Raw genomic sequence first — 7,325 nt, forward strand, 5'->3', positions numbered from 1 at the left:
GTGCCGTGTCGACGCCAGCGTTCAAGCGCAGCGTAACATGGTGCTGCCAACAACATGCTTAGATCAAAATATCAACTACTTAATGTGCCATATGAACTTAGCAATGAGCTGACTCCCTTGGAAACGCAAGAGAAAAGAAAGAAAAAAAGAAACGTAGAGTATTCAGGGTACTTTAGTCACGGGTAACTTTTCCTCACAGTCATCTCAAGAGTACAGAGTCAAATCACGCGAGTGCTAGCGCTGTTGAATATAGTCACGTCCACGGTGCAAGAGCATATTATCTTACACCGTGATTGCGTTCCTGCTTCTTGCGTATTAAAAAAAAGCTCATTTTCTACAGGAACCTCTTTGAGACTGAACGCAGCACACACCAGTGAGAAACATTTGAGTGAATCTTTGTCCGAGTGAGCCCCATAAGCGCAAAATATATTTGAGTGACTCTGAGTGAGTTCCACGTTTTTTGGCCGACCTATGGTCCTATCTACTCAACTTCAGCATTACTGTCACCCTTATGTCGGCTGACGTTTATACTTACGTGTACTCACACATGCTCCCACGCACTAGCTTTCATATGCCAGCTGAATATTTGTTGATGAGAAACGCGAGTTACGGGCTTAAGCTCCCGCCCGCAGAATCTTTCACGGGAACTTCTAGTTTTCGATAAAAAAATATCTCTTGTGAGTCATATCAATAAAAATGTGCTCAATACATTGCAACCACTAATAACTCGTATTTGAAGGTACGAGGTCAAAACGCGTATCGTAGAGCACATATTATGCGAGATATTGGCGTTAAAGTGCATTGACAAGATGATAAAAAAAGCTAATTATACCCGAACGGACTTGTGAGTCGACTCACTCAGACTCGGGTCGAGACATGAGTTGGAGTGAGTCCAAGTAATAATGTGATGAGCTTGAGTCCAAGTGAGTCCGGTTGAGAAAAATTTTGGCGAGTCTGAGAGTGGGTCTGAGTGCGCTCCACACTTTTTCCCGTCCTATGGTTTTCAAAAAAGGGGACCATGAGGCGATGCGAAGCCGGAGCACTTGCACGATCGCGTTCCGTTGGCGTTCGTTGGGCATTCTACCGACTTCGGGCATGCTACCGACCTCGCGTCGTGGAACGCGAAGAGGAACGCTACGCGCGTCCTGTCTTCCCTCTAGCCTGGCCGTTAATTCTCACAGGGCGAGCGGGGAGCGCTGTCGACAGGCTCGGGAGAGGGGGGAGTGTAGGAGAGGAGAGAGAGGGGGAGGGGACGCGTAGGCGCTGGCGCTCATCGCGGCGTTGCTCAGGGGGGGCTGAGGCGCGCGAGAGGGACGTAGAGAGGGGGAGCGGGAGAGGTAGCGGAGAGGGCGAGGGGGAGCAGAGAGAAGGTGTGTGGAGAGGGTTTGCGCATGCGCAGTAAGGGTAGACACGCCGCACACCACCATCACCAGATTGAACTCCGCCATAAGATGCTTCGCATCTAAAACTCACGGGGTGCCTTACGGATTCGCCTAAGACGACTCGAAAGCGAAAGCCATCTTCTCAGACGATGCATTGATCCTCCCCGGGCCCTCTCCGAAAGCTTTCTGCAACAAACGTGGTTTTGCGCTGCCTCCGGCCCAACTTTGAGCGAGCGATATCATCATGTGACGTCGAACTGGACTTCTGGAGTTCAGACAACTATGCGCAGTGCTCAATGATGTTCATCAAAGCCAGCCAACACTTGGTTTCTGCTGGTTTTCGCTGCTGTTGTCGAAGTATTTTGCTGTGCAAGAAACACTTCTTTTGCTCACTGGCGTTAATCTATTGGATGTCGATAAAAGCGCGTGCATTTTTTTTTCGAAAGCGGCGTTTAAGGAAATAAGCTTCATAAGAGAAAGGAAGAGGGCGAACATTTTGTATTGGCAATGCAAATCTTGCCTGGTGCAATCAAGACATAAGCACAAATTATAACTTTTATACAGCGCAGTGTGTTCGGCTAGAGTTGTGTTCTAACAGCGGAACTGTAAAGATCGTAGTAAGGCCAGGGTCGTAGACGGAAAACTCGGCGGGTATGCACCGCAGAAATATGTGTGCCAAGCAGCTCCCAGCATAGCAATGCATAGTATAGTAAAGCAAGAGGTGGGAAAAGGAAGTGAGGGCGAGAGGAAGGAAAGGAGCGGGCGCGAGGGTAAGCATGACATAGCCTTGTAGTTGGAGAGGGTAAAAGATGACGTAGCCTTGTATAGCATAGTTTATGCGCCACAGAAAGCGGACATGTGCCAAGCAGCTCCTAGCATACGATATCCATACATGTTATAGCGGGGGCAAGGGTAAGCATGGCATAGCCTTGTAGTTGGAGAGGGTAAAGCATGACATAGCCTTGTATAGCATAGTTTATGCGCCACAGAAAGCGAGCATTCGCCAAGCCACTCCTAGCATACGATAGCCATACATATTATAGCGGGGGCAAGGATAAGCATGGCATAGCCTTGTAGTTGGAGAGGGTAAAGCATGACATAGCCTTGTATAGCATAGTTTATGCGCCACAGAAAGCGAGCATGCGCCAAGCCACTCCTAGCATACGATCGCCATACATGTAATAGTACAGCAGAGGTCTCAAACACGTGGTCCGCGGCCCGCGAACCTTTCTCTACAGGCTTGCGGCTTCGCAGGAATTAAACTTTTGCGACTTTGCTAAGTGGCATTCGCATTCTTTTCTCGCCCATTGCGAATAATAATGCTTTGTTCGAGGGAGTTACAGAACGGGGACTGTTCTCAAGCATTTTTTTTCCTGAGCCACCCCATGCGGTCACTACGTGTTGTAACATCACCGCAGAACAAACTCTTTTTAAGAATTCTAGTTATTCTGCAGATTGGCATTGATATCCGTCACGAAACCTACGTCAAACCCCTGCGGATATGACCCATATGTGAGATTTGGGAAAGGCATTACTTCAGATGGCAACATTAGGTGACATTTCGCCCCTCCCCCCCACCTCCCCCCGCTCCGACTTCTGCCTTTCTTCATTGTCCGGGCCTTCTTCAGACTGAATTTCGGGGCTGTGGCCCGATGGCTGAGGGGAGTTTGAGATCCCTGTAGTATAGCAAAGGAGTGAGGAATGAAAGTGAGGGTGAGAAGGTATGGTGTGAAGGTGAGAAAGAAGGAACGGAGGAGGGGAGAGGGTAAAGCACGGTCAACATCTCCTCTACATTTTTAAATACCAGTGCAAATGCTCGCTCCTCAATAGGAACCGTTGGTCCGCTTTCGTTCAGAGAGTGGTCGTCGTGCGACGCCACCGAAAGGGTATGACTGCTTGCGTCATACGTGCGTCTCAGCGCGTTGCCATGGAGATGTGATAGACGTGCTGTTCCTCTCCACTATCATGGGACTGTCAGATCTGTTCCTTCGTGCTCATTCGTTTGTGGCTCAAAGCAATGCCACCGTCGCCTGACAGCGCTCGTGCGGCACATCTTAAAGGCAGCCCATGCAGCAGCGTCGCTGTGACGTGTCCCCGTTGATAGCCCGCATAGCGCCACGAACGCCGCGTCTCTTAGAGAGCCAGCGTGACAGTCAACATAGTGATCATGAAGGATTCAAGACGCTGCCCCACGGATCTGAATACAACTGAACAAAAAAACAAAAAATTATCTGACCTCCGTCGTGAGGCACCACCTAAAGGGTACTCTCTGCCATGAACGCAAAGTAGACGTGCAGGCTATCCACTGGAGATGAGCAGGAAAGGGCTAGAGGAGAGGGTTGGTGAACGGCTTGATCGGGCGCATCTTGCTGGCATTGAAAGAAATAGAGGAGGCTCTGGCATGGCATTGCCTTGTACAGTAAATTTAGCAGGTGATAGGAAATTGAAGTCAGGGCGAGGAGAACTGCTGTTAAAGACTAGTGTGAAGAGGAGGAAAAAGAAGAGGAAAAGGAGGATGAGAAGGTAAACAATAGCATAACCATGAACAGTATAGCATAGCAATGGGTGGGAAAGAGAAGTGTGGGTGAGGAGCAGGGATGCGAGGGTTAAGAGGAGGGAAATGAGGAGAGAGGGCAATATAAAAATAGAAAGAAGAAAACATGAAAGAAAGAAGAAGACGAAGAAAGATGAAGAAATCGATCTGCGTTCGCAAGGTGGCGGCGCTTGCTTGTCAGCTCCGCTGTTTGCTCAGATTTCACAGAACTGGCCTGCATTTTTTTTTAGGCGAGCGATATAGCTTCCAAAGCAACCTCGATCGGCGGCACTGCTTTCATCATAACTGTGGGCATCCACGGCCACAACACTGCCCCCCCCCCCCCCGCTTCCGCACACGCACGCACAGAGCTCTCGGATTGCATCAGTGGTGGGTCACAATGTAGCTGTTGCTGACCAGCAGTGCTCTGGGCCGAATGAGAAGCGCATGCGCGTACGTGTCCTTGCCGCCGCCGCTGACAAATCCGGTGACAAGCCGCCTTCGCGGGCAGCGTCTGCCCCCAGTAACACATAGCTCAGCCAAATAGCAAGACACACTCGGAAGGTTTGTCGGCCGCTACAATAGGCTGTGGAAACCGAGACCGAGCGTCAGCCACTTCAAAATTTCTTCCTTTGCGGCATTTTAGTTTATATTTGTACGCTGCTGTGGTAATTGCCGATCTTTGCATTCGAGCTACAGCAAGCGCAGGCACAGGCTTGTCGTGGCCTAATATTACGAGCAGTGGCTGATGATCTGTATAAAGAGTGAACTCTCGTCCACGCAAGTAGCGGTGAAAATTTTTAAATCCAAACATCAGTGCTAATGCTTCGCGCTCGTGCTGAGCATAGTATTTCTGTGCTGATGTAAGCGTTATACATGCAAACGCCACTGCCTCTGGTGTCCCTCTGCAGTCTCGCGAAAAATGACAACATCCAATCCATACGGCGAAGCATCACAAGACACAGCAATTGGTTTCGCCACATCGTAAAAGGTGAGCACATTACTCTTGACAAGCAGCAGTTTCGTAGAAGCAAAAGCTTCGCTACACTCCCGTGTCCACGACCACCGTTCGCCCTTGCGCAACAGACTGTACAATGGCTCTGCCACGCAGGCAAGGTTGCTTAGGGACTTTGCGTAAAGGCTAACGTGCCTAGATAAGCTTGTAGCTCTGTTTCGCAAGTGGGCTCTGGCGCTCCTGTGACTGCCTTTATCTTTTCTTCTGTAGGATAGACACCGTCAACGCACACAGTGTGGCCGAAATAAGTCACAGTACTATGAAAAAAAAAACGACACTTTTCTTCTTTCAGTGTCACTTTGTAGTCACTAAGCCGCTGCTGGACTAGTTCCAACGTCTTTTTTTTTTTTTTTTTTGCAGTCGGTGACGTCTTTTCTCGACACAATGACGTCATCTATGTAACATCCCACCTGCGGTACGCTCTTGAGCACCCCATCCCTGAAGAAATGAAAAACGGATGGTGCGCTGGCTACACCAGATGGTAAGCGCTGGAACTCCATTATCCCCCTGTGCGTATTAATGGTTAGTAGGGGTCGGGACACGTCAGTAAGCGGAATCGGCTGATACGCGGCCGAAAGATCCAACTCCCAAAATACTTTGCCGCCATTTGTTGCACAGTACAAGTCTTCCGGTCTGGGCAGTGGGGTAGTGGTCGGTCTTTAAAACAGGATTAATTGTGACTTTGTAGTCCCCGCGCAGCCTCAGTCAACCATCTTTTTTTTTTAATCACGACTACTGGCGTCGACTAAGTGGTCCGATTCACAGGGCGTGTAACACCGCTTTTTTCTAGCCTTTCCAGCTCGCCTTCCACTTTATATCGAAGCACGAATGGGACGTTTCTGGCCTTGCCAAAAACTAGCGTACAATTCTGGCTTGGAACTATCCTTGCTTGATAATTTTTTTACTTTTACGGGTTGCTTGGAAAAAAACCCAGGGAAGTTTTCTTCCACCGCCTCTACCTTGCTAGAGTCGCTTAAGTTCACAGCAAACACACTTTTCCAATCACACCTGAGCCTTTCGAGCCAACTTTGCCCCATCAGCAATGGCAGCTGCTTGCCATGATCCTTGACGACAATAACGGGTAGTCGCAAAGACTGCTTTCCCATCGTAGCGGAAACGTTGCATAGCCCTTTTACTGGAATATGTTCCCTAGCGTATGTCCTTAGGGTGGATCTAGGTGACTCGCACTTGACATGAGGAAATGCGTTCAGCCTCACACTCTCAGGAATCGCTAGATCCTTTTACAGCAGTTACAGCAATCATCAATTTGCATGCGGAGGTCTTGCCCTTCTACGTTTAGTTGCACTTCATATCCAGAATGCACTGCATCAATAACAAGGTAAGCATCTAATTCAGAGCCACTGTTAGAGCAGTCCACCCCGTTTGCAGTCTTGAGTTCTCTGTGCTTACTGGGACACATCTTTTGTAGGTGGCCGATTTGTGAACAGCTGTGACACTGGACATTCTTATACCAGCAAACAGTAGCCGCATGCGCCTTGCCACATCTTTCGCAGACGTGCTTGGCTTCCTTGAACTTCCATTTCTTTTCGCTTCCCTTTTCCCTTATTGATATGCCATACAACGCCGCTTCCTTGCCTTTGCATGAAGTTAACGCTGTCTGTCGCGCAGCCTGATATCTGTCCATGGCTATCTTGCAAGCCTTTTCAAAGGTAAATCTTCTTCAGCAAATAAGGCGAGTTGCGTTTCTTCGGGACTTATGCCTGTCGCTATCCTCTCTCGCAGCGCGTCTTTTAGAAACTGGCCGAAATCGCACTTCCTTGCTAAATGCTTCAAGGCCACTATGGAGTCCTCGACGCTTTCCTGTCCTCTTGTGCTAGCTTGTTACGTTTGCAACGTTCGGCAATGACCGAGCACTGTGGGCTATAGTGTTTCTTCAACAGCACTGTGAGCTCTTCAAAGGACTTCTCCCCAGGAACAGTGGCTACTACCAAACTTTTGAGCACCTCGTATACGTTCGTGGTCCTACCACGCTCAAGGATACCGCGAGCTTCTTTTCCTCTTTGACGCCATTTGCGGTGACGAAGTGCTCTAAACGTTCCAGAAAAGATTCTAAATTCTGATCCTTCTCGTCGAACTCATCTAGCGTCCCTAGTCGCGCCGTTGTTCAGTAAAGGTGCAGTGTACTTATGGGGATGCTCTCACGGCGACTGCGTTGACTCTTGCCGAAGGTGTTGCCGCCGAGTTCAACCGTCCCGTGCCGCGACTGCCGTTGTTTTTGTGCTGCGTGGCTGTCGACCGTCGATCGTCCGCAATAGTGCTTTCGTACTGAGCTAATACAAGGGTGCGATTCGATTCCGCGACCTTCGGGTCAGCAGTCGAGCGCCATAATCACTAAACCACCACGGCGGTGCGTAATCCCAGCCTTTGTCTTGTG

Source organism: Rhipicephalus sanguineus, chromosome 7, assembly GCF_013339695.2.
Source record: "Rhipicephalus sanguineus isolate Rsan-2018 chromosome 7, BIME_Rsan_1.4, whole genome shotgun sequence".
NCBI classification, from domain to species: domain Eukaryota; kingdom Metazoa; phylum Arthropoda; class Arachnida; order Ixodida; family Ixodidae; genus Rhipicephalus; species Rhipicephalus sanguineus.